This window comes from Sturnira hondurensis, unplaced genomic scaffold (assembly GCF_014824575.4).
Source record: "Sturnira hondurensis isolate 20B ecotype Veracruz unplaced genomic scaffold, ASM1482457v3 Scaffold0018097, whole genome shotgun sequence".
Classification (NCBI taxonomy): Eukaryota; Metazoa; Chordata; class Mammalia; order Chiroptera; family Phyllostomidae; genus Sturnira; species Sturnira hondurensis.
The window spans coordinates 611,532-631,679 of record NW_028090728.1 but is presented as its reverse complement, the minus strand read 5'-3'; the positions used below and the strand labels follow the sequence as shown (position 1 = coordinate 631,679).

The window sequence follows — 20,148 nt, the reverse complement described above, 5'->3', positions numbered from 1 at the left end:
GGTGTGGGGAGGGAGCGGGGTTGAGCCAAGATGGCGGCCAAGGTGGCGAAACAGCAGCAGCAGTTGCGGTGGCTGCGGCGGTGACGAGAGTGATCGCTCAGCTCACAGAGTCACGGGAGGTCCCAAGGTAGGGACCTGCGTCGGGGTCGCGTCCCGCTCCTCAGAACCGAGGGCGCGCCGGTTACCATACTCCTACAGCTCCGGGTGAGTAGGCCCCAGCCTCCGGGCCCCCGCTGGGTCGGGAGCTTCTGAGGGCTCTCAGGGCACCGGCCGCTGGGACGGCTTCACTGCGTGGCGGTGGGGCATCATGGGCCTGGCAGGTTGGGGCCCACCCCAGCCACCTGGTCTCTTCTCGGCCGCCCGGGGCAAGCGGTGCGCGGCGAGGAGCTCGGGGGGCGAGTGGATGCTTAGGGAGTTTGGCGGAAGAATGGGCTGCGGCCGGGCCGAGGCGGGCTGAGAGGTGTGCTGGGTGGAGGGGGCGTGCGCGGCGCTGAGGGCTCCCCGAGGGAGACCGAGTGGGACGGGGGACCCCCGGGGGGGGGGCGGGCGGCACAGGCTGCCCCCGGGCTCACTTTGAGGCGGGGCTGGTGGCCGTCTTGGGAGTGTCGAAAGGTTTAGGGAGGGTGACAACCATGGACAAGTGAGTGAAGATTGAACTAGTTCGCCTTTCTAACCAAATCTCTCAGGAGTGTAATGGCGAAAGGGTGGAGATTGCAAAGATAGGAACTGTACCTTCTGCCTTTTGTTGTTTCTGTTTTAATATGCGAAGTCTGCATTCCTTTTTCGGGGGGAGGAAGAGGGATTTGAGAAACTGTAATAGAGAAATTAGTCTTAATGGAGAGGAAACTCAATTTGAATTCCTCGAATTAACTGGATTAAGAGCAGTCGTGTATTAACGGTGTGGATGGGAAAAAGTCATGTTTCTGAAACATCAGTGTCGGTTTTCTTTACTGATGTTGTGTGCCACAGTGCTGCTTCAGTGGGGTTAATCTTGGAGATAGTGTAATATGGGTAATTCCAATCTTTGGGATTAGTATATTCACCTGCATCATATTTGCGTCACTAATTATATCCTAAAAATATTGAAATTTACATTCCGTGTGTGTACGCTGGTGAGGTAATGATGGGATGCCGAACATTGTGCAAAGAGCAACAGGCCCGGGATTTTAAAATGTCAACAAATACTCATTTGTTCGTTCAACGTGTCTTGATCAACACGCTGAGGGGTCACTCGTGATTGTCCCTTGGATAACTGAAGAGTGATGACATTATTTAATTTTTAATGGGTTTTTGAGAATATTTTCATGTACCTTTTCATAAAGATATTTGTTGGATGAACCAGTTTGCCTGGGCTCAGGAGCAGACCAATTTTAGAAACTTACATTTAAAAGATTTTATTTATTTGTTTTAGAGAGATGGGGAAGGGAGGGAGAAAGAGAGGGAGTAAAACGTCAGTGTATGGTTGCCTCTACCACACCCCATACCGGGGATATGGCCTGCAACCCAGACATGTGCCCTGACTGGGGATCAAACTAGTGATACTTTGGTTTGCAGGCCTGCGCTCAATCCACTGAGCTATACCAGCCAGGGCCTAGAAACTTATGTTTAAATGGGTAATAATTACAGAAGAAGTAACCACAAGGTGTTGGAAGAAGAAATATTGTCTTTATTTTCTTATTTTGTTAAAACCCAGTGAAAGTTTATTTGTTCATTTAATATTTACAGTTGCCTTCCCTTGCTTTTAGCACATGTTAATGGAAATCAAGGTTAACACATGCATAAATAATATGCACATAACATACATAAGGGTGTGATTAGCTGCAATACAAAAATAAAATACTCTTACTTTTTACAAAAGGCTTGCCCTATGTTGAACTACTACCCTAGAGAAAATGTAAAACAGAGTCCTGAATCTTTCTTTAATGAACATTGTGGCATTTTGGAATATGATCAATCTTTCTGTGCTTCAGTTTCCTCACCTATAATAGTAGGAAAACATCTGCTCTCCTAAGGTTCCTAAGAAAATTAATAGTTATGAAATTACTTAAACAGATTAAAAGGTTTGTACTCCTGTGAGGTAGTAACAGCTTCCTCTGTGCTTGTAAAATGCTTCATTTGCATATCTCATAACATTTACACATTCTACTTTAAAAAATATTTTTTAAAGGTTTTTTAAAACATATTTTATTTATCTATGTATTTATCTTTAGAGGGGAAGAGAAGGAGAGAGGAAGAGAAACATCAATGTATGATTGCTTATCGTGTGCCCCCTGCTGGGAACTGGCCTGCAACCCAGGCATGTGCCCTGACTGGGAATCAAACCGCTATCTTCTGGTTCGCAGGCCTGCGCTCAGTCCACTGAGCTACACCAGCTAGGGCTGTGTTTAGGTTTTTACGTACATGTTTTATCTTCTCTTGAGGGCAGGATATGTCCTTTTCTAATTTTATCTTTAAGGCACTGTGTAGAACATTCACACTGCAAATATTTATTGAACAAATAAACATTATATTCTAGGTGGAAAAATGTATTTCACATTACAACTTATCCAAATATACTTGTCTCTGCTGTGACATACCTGTCGATGTATAGCTGTGATACTCTCCATGGCTTCTGAGGAATATGTATTTTTAACTGGATGTCTTGTTTAATTTAATTATGTATTAAAACTTAATACAGAGCCAATAACTCTAAGCAACCAAGAGAGAGCCAGCCTATCAGATGCACAGTTCAGAACACTGGTGATCCACTTAATTTTTTTTAAACACAAAATGGTTGAAATTACCGTAAATTTAAATTTAATTGTTTAAAAGTTTCTTCCAAGACTAGGCAAATTTAAAGTATTTAAAGCTTTTTAAAGGGTGAGATTTTCTTGCCATTGTTATCTGCAGTTGAAAGCAAAGGCCTTTGAATAGGCCAGGGATTGATGTAGGTCATTGATTTTCAACCTTTTTCATCTTCTGGAACATATAAATTAATTACTAAAATTTGGCGGCACACCAAAGAATATATTTTCTCCAATCTGACAAAAAGTATGTATAATTTTGATTCAGTCACACCGGATGGCTATTGTTGTTAGCCATTATTTTTTTATTTGACAATCTAAGGGGAAAGAGGTCAGTGCTCCTGACTGTTTTTAAATTTTTTTTTGGAAAATTTTATTTATTTGTTTTTAGAAAGGGGAAGGGAGGGAAAAAGAGAGGGAGGGAAATATTGATGTGTAAGAGAAAGAGAATGCTTGCCTCTCACATGCCCCCAACCGGGGATCTGGCCCATAACCCAGGTGTGTGCCCTGATGCCCACTGAGGCGCACCAGTCAGGGCAGGTAGTTCGTGTTTTAAAAATTCTTGCACCACACTGGTTAAAAAATCTCTGATGTAGGTAAATTTCAAGCTGTCTGTTACTTGTTTTGTGTGTGTGTGTGTTTTGTTATTCAGTTTTAATTGTATTTTGTGATGTCTTAATTGCAGTTTCAAAATCTTACTGATGCCTGGAAATGCTAGAAGTCTCTGTATTTAGTTACTTCCAGCTAATAACTTTTACTGTTCTTTTACTTGAGATTTGGATTTTGCTAGAATATGGCACAAAAGATAGTAAACGTTGATCATGATTTATTATTTGTTGATTAGAGATTGATGTATAGTTCACTGCCTTGTGCAAACCAGTATTAGGTGCCTTTTATGTTGTTGAGGGCACATTACTAAATGCTATAAAGGTGTTTTATAAAGTTGAGCAGATTAGTATGTGTACAAATAACTGTAGATTGCCTGATGTTTTGTATTTTTCAAGCTTAAGGATGCCAAAAAAAGTACATTTAGATATATGGTTAAGTAAACATTTTGTTTGTTTCTTTTTCTGTCAGGACTTATTAGGAGTATTGGAAAAGCTTCTGGTATGTAGCAGTAACTATGTAGAGCATTTGTTTTTTATTTTGGTATTCTTGTGGTAGTGGTTTTCCTTGAATATTTTTACTGTTTTACTACCATTTTTTTCTACCCCAGGAGCTAGTGTGGTCAAAATTACTATATTGCTTGGATAGTCTTCAGATACAGCATACTTCCCCCCTCCCCCTGAGTTCTCTGCATTTGAGGGTGAGACTATACAAACCTCTGTAAGAATTTTTGTGGAATTCCTCAGTTTAATTCTCCCTTGTGTGCTGCTAATACTCTTAATTAAAGGTGATCTAAAAAAATTAAATTGTTAAAATAAAATGCTAATTATGTATAGAATTATAGAATGAAGTCATATAGATTATCTACAGAGGCTACATCCTTATAAACCCACCCTAAGTTGAAAATATCATAAGTTGAAAATGCACTGGGTAGACCTGACCTACCCAAGGACCATCATAGCCTAGCCTAGTTAAACATGCTGAGAACACATACATTAGCTTATAGTTGGGCTGATGTAGTTTCACCAGTAATTAATTGCTTTCCTTTTCTTGGCAGAAACAAGAGATACAGATGGGCCTATTGTAGACTTGCTGTGATGGGAAAACGAAACACAGTATCCAAATAATGCTGGCAACACAGTATACTGTAGAGTATAGTATACTCCATCAACCCTCTTTGATCTGGTGCCCGACTGGGAGTCTTGCTGGCTGCTGCTGCCCAGCATCTCCAGAGTATTATATTGCATATCACTAGCCCAGGAAAAGGTCAAAATTTAAAGTATGGTTTCTACTAAATGCTTATCACTTTCACAACATTATAAAGCTGAAAAAGGTTAGAAGTAGAACATACGTAAGTTGGGGGCCGTCTGTAGTCATAATTTGTTTCCCTGTTTTCTGAGGGTCACAGAAATGAAGTGATCTGCCTAAACCATTGTATTTGGGAACTAGCAGAATCCAATCTTTTGATATCCACTGTGGTACTCCTTTTATTATACCATGTTGCCTATGGCAGCAATTTCCACCAGTGTGCTACAAGAACTTTTGACACATAATACCTGACTGTTTAGTCAGGGCACTGGCCTCTTTCCCCTTAGCTTGTCAAATAAAAAAATGACAACAGCCAACACAGCAATAGCAGTCTGGTATAAAGGAATCACAATTATACCTTTTTTTTGTCAGAGCAGCGAAAAATATTATTTTTTTGGTGTGCTGCAGAATTTTAGTAATTAGTTTATGTGGCCATGAGATGAAAAAGGTTGAAAATTGCTGATCTGTGGGATTATGCACTGTGATGATTACTTAAAACAAAAGTTGGGGTAAATAGAATGAGATAATTTATTCAGTCTAGGTATTGAATTTAAGGTATTTTTTTGAAATTTCTTCAGTGAAAATATATTTTGAAAAAAATTAGTACTGCTCTGCATGTGTAATATCGTCACTGGGAATTATTTACTTAAGTGTCTGATGTGATTAAACAAAAATGTCTTTGAGGTTATCTCGACCTAGTGATATTTCATAGAATTTAAGTATTACAAGAAATTTTATTGTATCAGTGGGAGTACCTCTGAGAACTAAACAAAAAAAATATTTTAAGACGTAGATATTGCTTGCTTCACTAACTCTAAAATCTCTGGATTGTTTTTAAATTATGAGGGGATTTAATTGTTATATAGAAGCTTAGCTAAATAGCAGGAGCATGAACTGTATTAATATTGCTATATTGAAAAGCTCATATGGAATATTAATTTTCTGTAAGTACTCAGGCCATAGAATTTATTTATTTATTTTTTAAAAATATATTTTATTGATTATACCATTACAATTGTTCTATTCCCCCCCTTCAATCCCTTCCACCCACACCCTCCTTCCCCCACCATTCTGCCCCCCTTAGTTTATAACCACGTATCTCAAGTTCTTTGGATTCTATATTTCCCCAACTATTCTCGCCCTCCCCCCTATCTATTTTCTACCTACCATCTATGCTACTTATTCTCTGTACCTTCTCCCCCCTTCTCCCCCTCCCACCCACCTGTTTCTAACCCTCCATGTGTTCTTCATTTCTATGGTTCCACTCCTGATCTAGCTGTCCTCTTAGATTGCTTTTGTTTTAGGTGTGGTTGTTAATAGCTGTGTGTTTGCTGTCCTTTCACTGTTAATATTTTTCATCTTCTTTTTCTTAGATAAGTCCCTTTAGCATTTCATATAATAAGGGCTTGGTGATGATGAACTCCTTGAACTTGACCTTATCTGAGAAGCACTTTATCTGTCCTTCCATTCTAAATGAAAGTTTTGCTGGATAAAGCAATCTTGGCTGTAGGTCTTTGGATTTCATGACTTGGAATACTTCTTTCCAGCCCCTTCTTGCCTGTAAGGTCTCTTTTGAGAAATCCGCTGACAGTCTGATGGGTACTCCTTTGTAGGTGACTGTCCCCTTATCCCTTGCTGCTTCTAGGATTCTCTCCTTCATTTTGGTCTTGGCTAATGTAATTATGATGTGCCTTGGTGTGTTCCTTCTTGGGTCCAACTTCTTTGGGACTCTCTGAGCTTCCTGGATTTCCTGGAAGTCTATTTCCTTTGCCAGACTGGGGAAGTTCTCCTTTATTATTTGTTCAAATAAGTTTTCCACTCGTGGCTGTTTCTTTCCCCCTTCTGGTACCCCTATAATTCGGATGTTGGAACGTTTAAAGATGTCCTGGAGGTTCCTAAGCCTCTCCTCATTTTTTTGAATTCTCATTTCTTCCTTCCTTTCTGGTGGGATGTTTTGTTCTTCCTTCTGGTCCATTCCATTGATTTGAGTCCCCGTTTCCTTTCCATCACTATTGGTTTCCTGTGCATCTCCCTTCATTTCAATTAGTTTAGCCTTCATAAGTTCCTCTAATTTGTGACTTTGTTCCTCTAATTTGTGACTATAATCTACCAGTTCTGTGAGCATCCTGATAAATAGTGTCCTGAATTGTGCTTCTGAGAGGCTGGCAATTTCTTGGTTGCTTAGAGTTATTGGCTCTTGGACTTTGAGTTCTTCTTGTGCCGTCTTTCGGGTTGTTGGTGCCTGTTCCATAGCAGGATCAGAGCCCTAAAATGTTCACTAGAACAGGGCAACTAAGTCGCTGGGTTGTGACTTTGTATGTGGGGGCGGGGTCAAAGAGGGACAATGGCTCTCACTGGTATTGCAGGGCAACTAAGTCGCTGGGTTGTGACGCTGTATGTGGGGGCGGGGTCAAAGAGGGACTCTGGCGTCCGGTCTGCCTCCTGCTGCCCCGGCCCTCACCTGTGCCACAGTTGCTGCCGTCACCTGGCCCACGCGTTTCGTCCCACTGCTCGCAAGTGTGCCACCGCCGTCAGCCCTCGCCCCCTGGGGCCTGCGTGGTCTGTCTCACTGTGCGCGAATATGCGCCCGTGGTCTGCCCCGCACCCCAACTGGTTCTCGTCTGCCTGCGCGCCTGGGTCGGGGGCCCTGTCCTGCCCGACCCTGCTCGCTGCTGGCTCTGCCCCTCTTACGGGCCCCGTTGAACGGTTAGATGTTGTCGGACTTCTGTATAATTCAATTTTCTGTCCTTTGGTTGTGTCTTTGTTTCTCCAAACCTTTGTTTTATTCAAACTTGGTTGTGGGAGAAGGCACAGTGTTTCCACCTATGCCTCCATCTTGGCGGAAGTCCTAGAATTTATTTATCTATTCATTTATTTTAAATTTTAAGATTTTATTTATTTATCTTTAGAGGGGAAGGGAAGGAGAGTGGGAGAGAAATAACAATGTATGGTTGCCTCTCGTGTGTCCCCTGCCAGGCGCTGGCCTGCAACCCAGGCATGTGCCCTGACTGGGAATCGAACTGTGATCCTTTGGTTCAAAGGCCCACGCTAAATCCACTGAGCTGCACCAGCCAGGGCAGAATTTATTTATTTTACTTTATTTTTATTTTTAAAATCTATGTATGATTGCTTCCTATGTGCCCCCTGCTGGGACCTGGCCTGCAACCCAGGCATGTGCCCTGACTGGGACTTGAACCACGATCCTTTGTTTTGCAGGCCTGTGCTCAATCCACTGAGCTACACCAGCCAGGGCCCATAGACTTTATTTTAAAGAAAAGTTTATATTATTCTTTTAAAACTGATAACCTCATATGAATACTGAAGTATGTCATGCTTCTTTATTCCATTGGGCTGTTAAATAATATGCCTATTTTATGTTGCATTAAGAAGTATTGTTATTTCTCATATTATGTCTTTTTCTGGAATGCTGTCTTCCTACTTGACTCTTATGAACTCTACCATGTCTTAATCCTGCCTATTTTTTTTAGGGTTTGATTACATATCACTTCATCCAGGAAGTCTCCCTCTTATTCCTTCTCCAAAGTTGTATATTTTTCATTCTGAAAAATTCTTAATGCTTTATTTATGCCTGTACTATAACATCATAGTTTTTTTTTAAAAAATATTTTATTTATTTATCTCTAGAGGGGAAGGGAAGGAGAGAGGGAGAGAAATATCAATGTATGGTTTCCTCTTGTGTGTCCCCTGCTGGGAACGGGGAACTGGCCTGCAACCCAGGCATGTGCCCTGACTAGGAATTGAACCGCGATTGGGTGGTTCACAGGCTCACGCTCAATCCACTGAGCTACACCAGCCAGGGCAACATCATAGTTTTTTATGTACTTGTTCATTTAGTCCCCACTAGAGCATAAGCCCTTTGTGGGCATGCCTCTATCTCAGTAATTTCTAATCCTTCTTCTGCCCTCTCTCTTTGAATCACACTTTGCACCCAGATAGTGTGTTGTAGAAATTTGTTGAGTTAATGAAAAAGAGCCTAGCTTCTAGAGTTATTTGGTGTGTGTGTTGTAGAAGCTGATCGATATGCATGTGGGAACTTGGTGGTCAGTAGTTTTTGGAAATTAAAAAAATGGAATTCACCAGTGTCAGACAAAAGTCTGTAATCAGTTAAGTATCAAAGCATTTCTTTTTGTTAAAGATTTTACTTATGTTTAGAGAAAGGTGAAGGGAGGCAGAGAGGGAGAGAAACATCAGTGTGTGGTTTGCCTCTTGCATGCTCCCAGTTGGGGACCTGGCCCACAACTCAGGCATGTGCCCTCACTGGGAATCAAACCTGAGACCCTTCGGTTCACAGGCTGGTGCTCAATGTACTGAGCCACACCAGCCAGGGATCAAAGCATTTTAAAAAATAATATATTTTACCTCCATGTGTCACAAGTTCTTTAGATTCTACATTTTCCATACTATTCTTGCTCTGCCCCCTGTCTATTTTCTACCTACCATCTGTGCTACTTATTCTCTGTACCTTCTCCCCACTTCTCCTCTTCCCACTCCCCTGTTGCTAACCAAACCTCCATGTGATCTCCAGTTCTGTAGTTCTGCTCCTGATCTAGCTGTCCTCTTAGATTGCTTTTGTTTTAGGTGTGGTTGTTAATAACTGTGAGTTTGCTCTTCTTTCACTGTTCATATTTTTTATGTTCTTTTTCTTAGATATGTCCCTTTAACATTTCATAGAATAAGGGCTTGGTGATGATGAACTCCTTGAATTTGATGTTATCTGAGAAGTACTTTATCTGACCTTCCATTCTAAATGAAAGCTTTGCTGGATAGAGCAATCTTGGATGTAGGTCTTTGAATTTCATGACTTGGAATACTTCCTTCCAGCTCCTTCTTGCCTGTAAGGTCTCTTTTGAGAAATCAGCTGACAGTCTGATGGGTACTCCTTTGTAGGTGACTGTCCCCTTATCTCTTGCTGCTTCTAGGATTCTCTCCTTCATTTTAATCTCGGCTAGTGTAATTATGATGTGCCTTGGTGTGTTCCTCCTCGGGTCCAACTTCTTTGGGACTCTCTGAGCTTCCTGGATTTCCTGGAAGTCTATTTCCTTTGCCAGACTGGGGAAGTTCTCCTTTATTATTTGTTCAAATAGGTTTCCACTTGTCGCTCTTGCTCTTCCCCTTCTGGAACTCCTATAATTCGGATGTTGGAATGTTTCAAGATGTCCTGGAGGTTCCTTAGCCTCTCCTCATTTTTTGAATTCTTGTTTCTTCCTTCTTTTCTGTTTGGTTGTTTCTTCTTCCTTCTGGTCCACCCCCTTGGTTTGAGTCCCCGTTTCCTTTCCATCACTATTGGTTTCCTGTGCATTTCTCTTCATTTCACTTAGTTTAGCCTTCATTTGTTCCTCTAATTTGTGGCTGAAATCAACCAGTTCTGTGAGCATCCTGATTACCAGTGTTTTGAACTGTGCATCTGATAGGTTGGCTATCTCTTGGTTCCTTAGAGTTATTGTCTCTGGGGCTTTGAGCTGTTGTTGATCCATAATGTTTTGGTCTCTTCTCACCTGTTATGTATGAGAGGTGGAGCCTTAGGTGTGTTCACCAGGGTGGGGTGACCCAGGTTCCTGGGTTGTGACACTGTGTGGGGGGCAGGGTCAGAGAGGGGCAATGGCATTTGTTCTGCTCTCTCTTGGATTTCGGTCCCCTCCGCCAGTTCTCGAAAGGAAATCTGGATCCCCTTGTGCCAGCTCCTGGGTGTGTGGTTCTCTGCACCCTCCAGGACCCGTGTGTCTCTAAGAAACTCTCTGTGAGCCCAGGAGCTTCTCCCGGCACCTTGAGCCTGAAAGTTTTTCCAACTGGTGGTTTTAGGCTTTAATTCCCGTTGCTGTGGCCCTAGCCTGCGCGGTCTGTCTCACCTGGTTTATCTCAGCACAAATGTGTGACCACAGTCAGCCAGCCGCCTTGCGCCCTCACTGGGTCTGCCCGTTACCACCCCAGGCCTGGGATCTGCCAGCGGCTGCTTGGGCTCCTGGTTCGGTCTGGCCGATTTTTCCTGCGCAAACCCGCTCTGCCTGCTGCTGACTCCACCCCTCTTACTGGTCTGGCTGAATGGTTTGTTGTTGTCGGGCTTCCATAGAGTTCAATTTTCTGTGTTTCAGTTGCGTTTTTGCTACTAAAACTTTGTTGTCTTTAAACTTGGTTGTGCGAGGAGGCACAGTGTTTTCACGTATGCCTCCATCTTGGCTGGAAGTCTCAAAGCATTTCTTTAAAAAAAATGTTTGTCAGTTTACTGGGATTTTTGAGAGAAAGAGAAGGTAAACATGGGATTGGTTAAATTCAGATTATTTGTATTTTTGTTTTTCAGGGTAATATGAGAGTAAGAATGTGTTAATTTATATACCTGTGCAGGGACTTAGAGAATAGTTTCAGTACTAGAAAAAAATTGTGAATTAGGAATGTTTTGTTTTTCTTTTTCAGCGTTTGACAATTCTGGTTTATAGGATTATTATGGAACCCCTTTGAAAGAATAGTGCTGATATGTTTTACATCAAAAATCAAATCTTTGCCCTTACTGGGTGGCTCAGTTGTTTGGAGCATTGTCCTGGACACCAGAAGGTTGTGGGTTCCATCCTGATCTGGGCCCGTATCTTCATTGTGTGTTTAGTTCCCTGTCAGGGCACTATGGGAGGCAGCTGATCAGTGTCTCTCATGTCCTCTTTCTCAAAACAATAAACATATCTTTGGGTGGGGATTAAAAAAATTAAGTCTTTAAGTAGATTAGTTAAGTGCAAAGGAAGAGAATAGTCAAAATTATGAAATTATTTTCGTTATTATCTTCCCCAATGTCTGCTTGAGGAGTAAAACATGGGCTGTTTGTTTTTCTGTATATTTGTATAAATTGATATCAAAGCAGAATAAATTGAGGTTTCATTTTTCTAGAAAATTTGACTCTTAGATTTATGAGAGTCACAGATTGCCTCTCCCCCTTTTTATTTTGGGCCATTCATTTCCCTTGGAATAACAAATCGATTTGTATAGTTTTGAAATGTTAGTTTTAACTAGTAATTATCATGTCTCTATTCAAAGACATTTAACTTGGTATTGCTTTTGATTAATTTCTTCAGTTTTGATTTATAATAACTTTATGTATTTGGGATGAAACCAAAACTTGTGCTTTTTAGGAGTTAACCGCCTAAAATATATTCAGTGTAAATATACCAGATATAGGAAGTATATAGTCCATCAGCTGTGTCTGTCTGTGTGTGCCCATGTGTGTCTCTGTGTGTATGCATGTATGTATATGTCTCTGTGTCTGTGTGTGTATGTATGAGGGGAACAGAAGGGAGGGGAGGGGTGAAAGGAGAAGTTACTCTGTGTTCACACAAAATCATTTTAATGAGTGAAGGAGGGTATGTTATTTTAAAATCTTGTCTTTTGTTTATTATAAGTGGTGCATTTTTACACAAGTACAGTGCAGTATAGTAGCATATAAAGAAATTCTTGGATGTTCCACTTCTTGGATGTAATCTGCTAAGTGTTACACATTCTTTTAGATTTTTTTCTGTGTATGTAGGTAATTTTATGTATTATGGGATCATACTATACTGTTCTTGTTATATTTAGAGCTATTTCTATCATTAATAGCTACATAATATTCCACTTATGAAAATACCATAATTTGCTTAATCAATTTATGGCCATTAATGTTTTGTTTTGTGAGAAAAACAAAGCTGTAGTGAAGTATTTGTATGTGTGTATTTATTTTGTGTAATTGTAGAAGCAGCTTTATAGGATAGATTCCTAAAGTGGAGTTTCTTTTGTATACATGATATAAATTTGATTTTGATACAAGTATATTTCTATGCCCTAAACCCTGGCCAGCACCAGATATTACAAATTAAAACATTTTGACAATTTAAGGAGTAGAAAAGAAGTGATTCTAATTGGCCTTTTATCAATCACTTTTTAAAAAATTAGTCACTTTTGATGTTGAACATTTTTAAATGGGGGGAGAGTTGTATTTCCTTTATAAATGGCCTGCTTTTGTTTGGTTATTTTTGATGAGGCTATTGGTCTTTTCAGATTGATTTGAAGAGTTCTTTACCTACTAGAACATTTACTTTTTTTCATATGTATGCATGTTCTCCCCTACAGCCATTTTTTTCTATTATTACAGCCAGAGATATCCAACCCAAGCCCTGTGCTGTGTGACTTTGGGCACATTACTTAAGCTCTCTAAGCCTTAATTTCCTTATTTGTAGAATGGAGATGATATAAACAACATTTAACGCAGCAGCTGTCATATAGTAAGTAAATAATCAAGAAATGCTGGTTGTTTTCAGTCATTATATATGGCTTCTGGTTTTCATGCTCTACTTTATAAAGACCTTCCATACTGTAAAATTTAATATTTACCAATCTATTAAATTGAAAATACAAAGTGAAGAATATTATGTGGAGTATGCTACTGCTTGTTTTAAAGAGGAAAAATAATGTATACATACATGAGTATATCATAGGATGTTTTTGAAATGAAACGCAGGAAACTGTTAACATTAGTTGTTACAGGAAGGAGACCTGAGAGACTGAGGTACATGAGTGAAAGACTTTTGAACATATATCTTTTTGTATTTTTAAAACAAAGAAGTCCTCAGATTTCAATTTAATATTTTTACGATTTCTTTTTCATCTTTGCCTAGGTTTTATTGCATTTACTGGGTGACACTGGTTAGCATCTTTTTTTTAATCTATCTGGAATTTTTTTCTGATGTATGAAATGAAGTAAAGATATATTTTGTGAGGGATATATGTACATGTTTTTTCCCATCAAATAGCCAGAAGTTGTCAGTACCATTTATGAATAATCCATCCTTTAGATTTACACCTTTTTATAATTTATTCCAAATGTGTGAAACTGTTACGTTCTATTATGTTCTCTTGATCTTTTGCTGTATGTTGTTATATTTTAAAAATTATATTTGTCTGCCAAGATGGAGGCATAGGTCGAAACATTGTGCCTTTTCCCACAACCAAGTTTGAATACAACAAAGGTTTGGAGAACAAAGACACAGCCAAAGAACAGAAAATTGTCTGACGGAAGTCTGACAACAACTAACTGTTCAACTGGGACGGTAAGAGGGGCGGAGCCAGCAGCGGGTCAGGGTCAGGCAGGAAAGATCCCCAGACCTAGACCCAGTAGCCCAGACCCAGTCAGGATGTGGGGCAGACTGACCACGGTCGCACATTCGCACACAGTGAGACGGACCACGCAGGCCCCAGGGGGCGAACCCTGTGGTGGAGGGCTGATGGCAGTGGCACACTCGAGTGCAGTGGGACGAAACGCTCGGGCCCCGGTGATGGTGGCAGCTGCGGCACCTGTGGGGGCCGCGGCGGGAGGCAGCAGACGGGATGCCATTGCTCCTCTTTGACCCCGCCCCCACATACAGCATCATAACCCAGTGACTGAGTTGCCCTGCTCTGGTGAACACCTAGGGCTCCGATCCTGCTATGGAACAGGCACCAACAGCCCAAAAGATGGCGCAAGAAGAACTCAAAGTCCCAGAGTCAATAACTCTAAGCCACCGAGAGATTGCCAGCCTCTCAGAAGCACAGTTCAAGACACTGTTTATCAGGATGCTCACAGGACTAGTGGATTATAGTCACAAATTAGAGGAACTTATGAAGGCTAAACTAATTGAAATGAAGGGAGATGTCCAGGAAACCAATAGTGATGGAAAGGAAACTGGGACTCAAATCAATGGAATGGACCAGAAGGAAGAACGAAACATCCAACTAGAAAGGAATGAAGAAATGAGAATTCAAAAAAATGAGGAGAGGCTTAGGAACCTCCAGGACATCTTGAAACGTTCCAACATCCAGGTTATAGGGGTAGCAGAAGGGGGAAAGAAACAGCCACGAGTGGAAAATTTATTTGAACAAATAATAAAGGAGAACTTCCCCAGTCTGGCAAAGGAAATAGACTTCCAGGAAATCCAGGAAGCTCAGAGAGTCCCAAAGAAGTTAGACCCAAGAAGGAACACACCAAGGCACATCATAATTACACTAGCCAAGACTAAAATGAAGGAGAGAATCCTAGAAGCCGCAAGAGATAAGGGGACAGTCACCTACAAAGGAGTACCCATCAGACTGTCAGCTGATTTCTCAAAAGAGACCTTCCAGGCAAGAAGGGGCTGGAAAGAATTCCAAGTCATGAAATCCAAAGACCTACATCCAAGATTGCTCTATTCAGCAAACCTTTCATTTAGAATGGAAGGTCAGATAAAGTGCTTCTCAGATAAGGTCAAGTTCAAGGAGTTCATCATTACCAAGCCCTTATTCTATGAAATGTTAAAGGGACTTATCTAAGAAAAAGAAGATGAAAAATATTAACAGTGAAAGGACAGCAAACTCACAGTGACTAACAACCACACCTAAAAGAAAAGCAAACCAAGAGGACAGCTAGATCAGGAGCAGAACCATAGAAATGAAGAACACATGGAGGGTTAGCAACAGGGGAATGGGAGGAGGAGAAGGAGGGAGAAGGTACAGAAAATAGCATAGACAGTAGGTAGAAAATAGGTAGGGGGGAGGGCAAGAATAGTAGGGGAAATATAGAATCTAAAGAACCTGAGTCACATGGTTATAAACTAAGGGGGGGGAGAATGGTGGGGGAGGGAGTGTTCGGATGGAGGTGAATGAAGGGGGGGAATAGAACAACTATAATGGTATAATCAATAAAATATATGTAAAAAAATAAAATAATAAAATAAAAATTAAAGAGAAAAAAATATTTTTGTTTTACAATTGTAATACTGGTAGGGTTAGTCACCTGTTCATAACTCTGTTTTGTTTTGTTTTTCTTTTTCAGCTTTTGTAAATTCTGGTCTATGTATTCTGGATAAATTTTAAAATCGTTTTGTGAAGTTTGAAAGGAAATCTTGCTGAGATATATATGGGGAATACTGAACTTAATTGGGAATATTGAACTTAAAGGTTAATTTTTGGAAAACTGACACCTTTATGGACTTCCTATCCTTTTATTGAATTAGACTTCTTTTCTCAGTATGTTTTCAAAGTTTAAATAAATCTTTAAATAAGTACTTTACTTTTCTTTGTTCAAAAAATACAGTAGGGATCCAAAAGGAGTTTACATTTTTGGAAGGAAGACAGTTCGTATAATCCTGGAAAACAAACTGATTCATTAGATTATGATTAATCTGTAAAGGAACAAAAAATGTGATGTGATTGAGAGTAACTGGTGGGAGCCCACCTTATAGTGTGGTTGGAAAAGGTTTTTCTGAGATAACATTTGAACTGAGACCTAAGTTTGAGGAGTCAGCCACTTAAATAAGCCAGGAATACCTAGAGTAAAGAAGGACAAAGGCCTGAAGCTAGAAAGCCTTCTTCCTCTAACCCCTCAAGGTGAAGGAACTGTAAAACTTCTGTTGGAACCTACTGAATAATTGGGATAGAACACAGGCCAGATCAGGTGGGGCCTTATGGGCCATAGTGACTATTGGGATTTTATTTGAAGTTGCATGGTAAACCCTGGGGAGTTTTAAGCAGGAGAGTGACATGTTCCGACTGGTGGTTTAAAAAGAACATTTTGGTTTTTGAATGGAGAAATTATTGAAGTGGGAAGTCCATTTAGGAATTTCTTGTCTCGAGAGATGTAGAAGGGATAGTTAAGATGGAGAAGCATTGGAGGCTTGAGGGTGTGGTGTGAAAGGAAGAAGAGGACTAGTAGTTGGGATGTATATTATTTGAGTTAAGCACTGTTAGGTGTTAGGGAGGCCGTTTGAGCACCTCACAGGTGTCTAGTGGTTTTATTTTTTGTGTATAATTCAATAAACTTTATTTTAATTGCTTTTCTCTATTTTGGTATGTACTTCAAACAGAGGCTGTTCATTAATTTTGTTTTATTTTGCTTCATAACTTTTAGCAGTCTGTCTCTGTTACTGGGTCAAAGGGGAGGAGGCAGAACATGGTCATTGAGATAACTGTTTGATTTTTAAAAATATTACCTAGGGAAAGTGACTTAGAGTTTTTAAAAAGCCTTAATTAGGGAAAATAATGGAACTAGTGTTTTAGGTGAGCTCATGCATGGTCAAGCTGTTAGTATTATGGTAACATTATTTATTTAGGTGATGTCCTATCTGGCCAAGCATGTAAAGTTCAAGTTTTTCTGATTTCAGTACACTGTTATTCAGTACAGTGTTATTAACACTGTGTTAATGGAGGAGAGAATTAGCTGTTAGTTGTCCATTTTGCCATTGAAAAAATATGAATATATTCATATAGTTGAGGGGGTGAATATTGCTCAACTCAGAATTAGTTCAATATAGTGCAACTATACCTGCAGGTTCTCAGTTGTGTGTTGTTTACTGCTGTCTTGAGAAATTTGTTCTTTCTCATTTTATGTAGGGATAAAACAGCATTTAAAAAATTTATTAATTATTTATTGAATGCCTGTATCATAATTATATGTTAATTATATAATTATGCCCTTATTAATGTGCTTCTTTAAATTATGATATTTTATTGGTGTAGGATAGTTTAACCTAAAAGGCCTTTTCCTTACCTTCCATTCATCTAACTTCTAAGTGGGCTGTCATAATGTAAAAAGAGGCTACAGATAAAATACCTTGTTAATGTCATTCCCCCAGAGGAGCTCTTTTTTTTTTTTAAAGGGAAGAATGCGTTAGTTTATTTCACAGGAGAAATTTTATTCCAGTTTAGTACTGCTTTGATCTTGTACAAATTACAGAATTCACTTAATGATTTCTAGTCTCTCTTCTGAGGGCTAGACTCTGAAATAGGCTCAGGAGATCAGCTTTCTTTTATTATTTTTTTCAATTAAAATTTTATTATTTTATTTTTAATTATAATTGATGTACAATATTATGTTAGTTTCAACATAGTATATTAGTATACAACACAGTGATTAGACATTTATATGACTGACGAGGTGATCCCCTCAGTAAGTACCCATGTAGTACTCCCCATATAGTACCCATCTGACACCATACAGTTATTATAATATCATTCATTATATTTCTTATGTTGTATTTTACCTCCTCATGATTTATTTGTATTTTTTTAAATTTACTTATCTTTAGAGGGGAAAGAGAAAGGGGAGAAATATCAATGTATGGTTGCCTCTCGTTTGTCCCCTGCTGGGACCTGGCCTGCAACCCAGGCATGTGCCCTGACTGGGGATCAAACCATGATTCTTTGGTTCGCAGGCCCAAGCTCAATCCACTGAGCTATGCCAGCCAGGGCTATATCCTCATGATTTTTTTGAAGTTCTTAGTTTATTAATCCTCTTACAAGAAATTTGCACGATAACCACAGATAAAGTCACTGAAGAATCTTTACTCCTGTTGTCCAATTGCTAGCTCACTTTTCGTCTTGTATTCCTTTCTTCAGGTTGTCATCTTCTCTTACAGGCCACATCTTGCAAGTCTATGTTTGAGTTCATTTTTCTTTGGATAATCCAAAGAATAATAAATCATGCCAAAGCTAGTTGTCTTGCTACTACCAAAATGGATTCTGAATCCAAACACAAAAATGACATCTACCTAGGTTATGGGTTTGATCCCCAGTCAGGATGCTTACAGGAGGCAACAGATTAATGTTTCTCTTTCATATTGATGTCTCTTTTTCTCTTTCTCCTTCTCTCCCCTCCCTTCAATGCTTCTCTTTCACATCAATATTTCTTTCCTTCCCTCATTCCTTTCTCTAAAATCAATACATGTATCGTTGGGTGAGGATTAAAAAAAGACATCTGTTGTAGTCTTACACACTTTGACTAGTTTTCCTTGAAATTCTGTCTTAGGTACTATTGTCTTTTCAGGGTGAATAATATTGATGACAATTTATTTCCAATGAAGTAGTCTGTTGGTCATGAACTTTCTGGTCTGTACAGTTACTGTGTCCTTCATGGTGATGGATCATCTTCAAGCAGCCGGGGAGGATAAGCCCCATGATTGCCTTTTTAACTGGCAATTTGTGCTCCTCAATCACCTCCCCCTTTTCACCCACCCTTCAAGTCCCCTCCCATGTGACAACAATCAAAATGTTTTATGTATCTTAGTTTGTTTCTGTTTGTTTGATTCCATGTATAATTGAAATCATGTGGTATTTGTCTTTCTGTTTTATTTCACTTAGCATAATACCCTCTACATCTATGTTGAAAATGGCAAGATTTTGTTCTTTTTTTTTATAGTAATAAAAAAGAGTAATATTTTGTTGTCTATATTTACCGCATCTTCTTTGTCCAGTTGTCTATCGGTGGACACTTAGGTTGCTCCCATATGTTGGCTATTATAAATAATGCTGCAGTGAACATAGGGGTACATATGATTCTTTTTTAGCTTCTCCTTTCCTGATGTAACCTTGGAGTTGGATGAGAGCTGGGCTTCTTTGTGAGAATTAGTGAGACCCGATTTGCCTCAGTTTAGTAATAATATTTTGGCATTTGTAATGTTATAGAGACCATTCCCCTATTCCATAGTTTTGTATCAAAAGGTTGTATAATTTGATCATCTAAAAGAAAATTGAATTGTATATTTTGGAGGGTTCTTTTTCTGCTTTGGTGTACTGTGGGATTCACTTTTGTGTGAACTTCACTGGGTTCATTCTTGGTCATCCAAAGAGGCATCTGCAGTCCTACCACAGTGAAGTACATTTTTAGTTTTGTTTTCCCAAGGTAGCTTAGGCCACCTTGAAAGTCTATCCAAGCACATTTTAGTTATTCATGCAAAGATTCTAGGCCAAAAGCCAGGAATTTTTGGTGAGAAGGGATTGGATTCTTTTTTTTATGCTGTTTTTGAAATTTTGTTGTAAGATATGTTTTCTGTTGAGTAAATTTGTGTGTGTGTGTCTTTATTATAGTAGTCACTCCTTACCTGCGGGGGATGTTACCAGACTACTTCCACACCAGGGGCTGGCCCTGTACCTGCACAGTCTGAAAACTTTTGCGTGTCAGGTGACCTCTAGGTTCCTGACTCAGGCAGGGAAAATTTCAAGATACATTCCATGTGAAAGTGAGAATAAATTTATTAAAGTTTGAGACAATGAGGCAAAGGAGGGGCCCCTGGAGACAGGATCAGGGGATAAGCCTGGAATGAGCTGCCATTGCCTGTTGCTTTCCTGGGTGCAGGTCTTGTTGGGACCCTTCGAGCTTGGGATAGAAGAAGCAAAGTACACGCCTGAGGAAAGAGGGGCTCAGGTGTGCTCAACAAAGGGAGTGTGCAGGCATCCTTTGTCCTAAGGGTTATCTATTAATGTTTTCTATAGGCAGGACTCCTAGGGGGCGGTCCCAGGGGAGGATCTCAACAGAATAGTCATATTTCTGAGTATGTTGTATAGTATATTGACATATTAAAATGAGCTTATAGTGGGGTATGCTGTTATTTTATGGTTAGTTTTACTTTTATCTTGGATCAGTCTAGCTTTAATTGTGGGTTTATTTTCTATTTTATTGTGTGTGTTATCT

The 20,148-nt window shown here is 39.8% G+C and overlaps 1 protein-coding gene across 4 annotated transcripts in view; it reads left to right on the top strand.

Annotated features, from left to right (window-relative positions):
* Positions 1-20,148, top strand: part of NCOR1 (nuclear receptor corepressor 1) — a 229,829-nt gene continuing 209,681 nt past the window's right edge. For 3 of the 4 annotated variants that reach the window (XM_037068883.1, XM_037068884.1, XM_037068880.1), the window contains exon 1: positions 2-204. The gene's annotated coding sequence lies outside the window, so the exon portion shown is untranslated. Of the gene's footprint in view, positions 205-20,148 lie in introns of all 4 variants that reach the window. The other variant, XM_037068881.1, reaches the window with a different exon arrangement.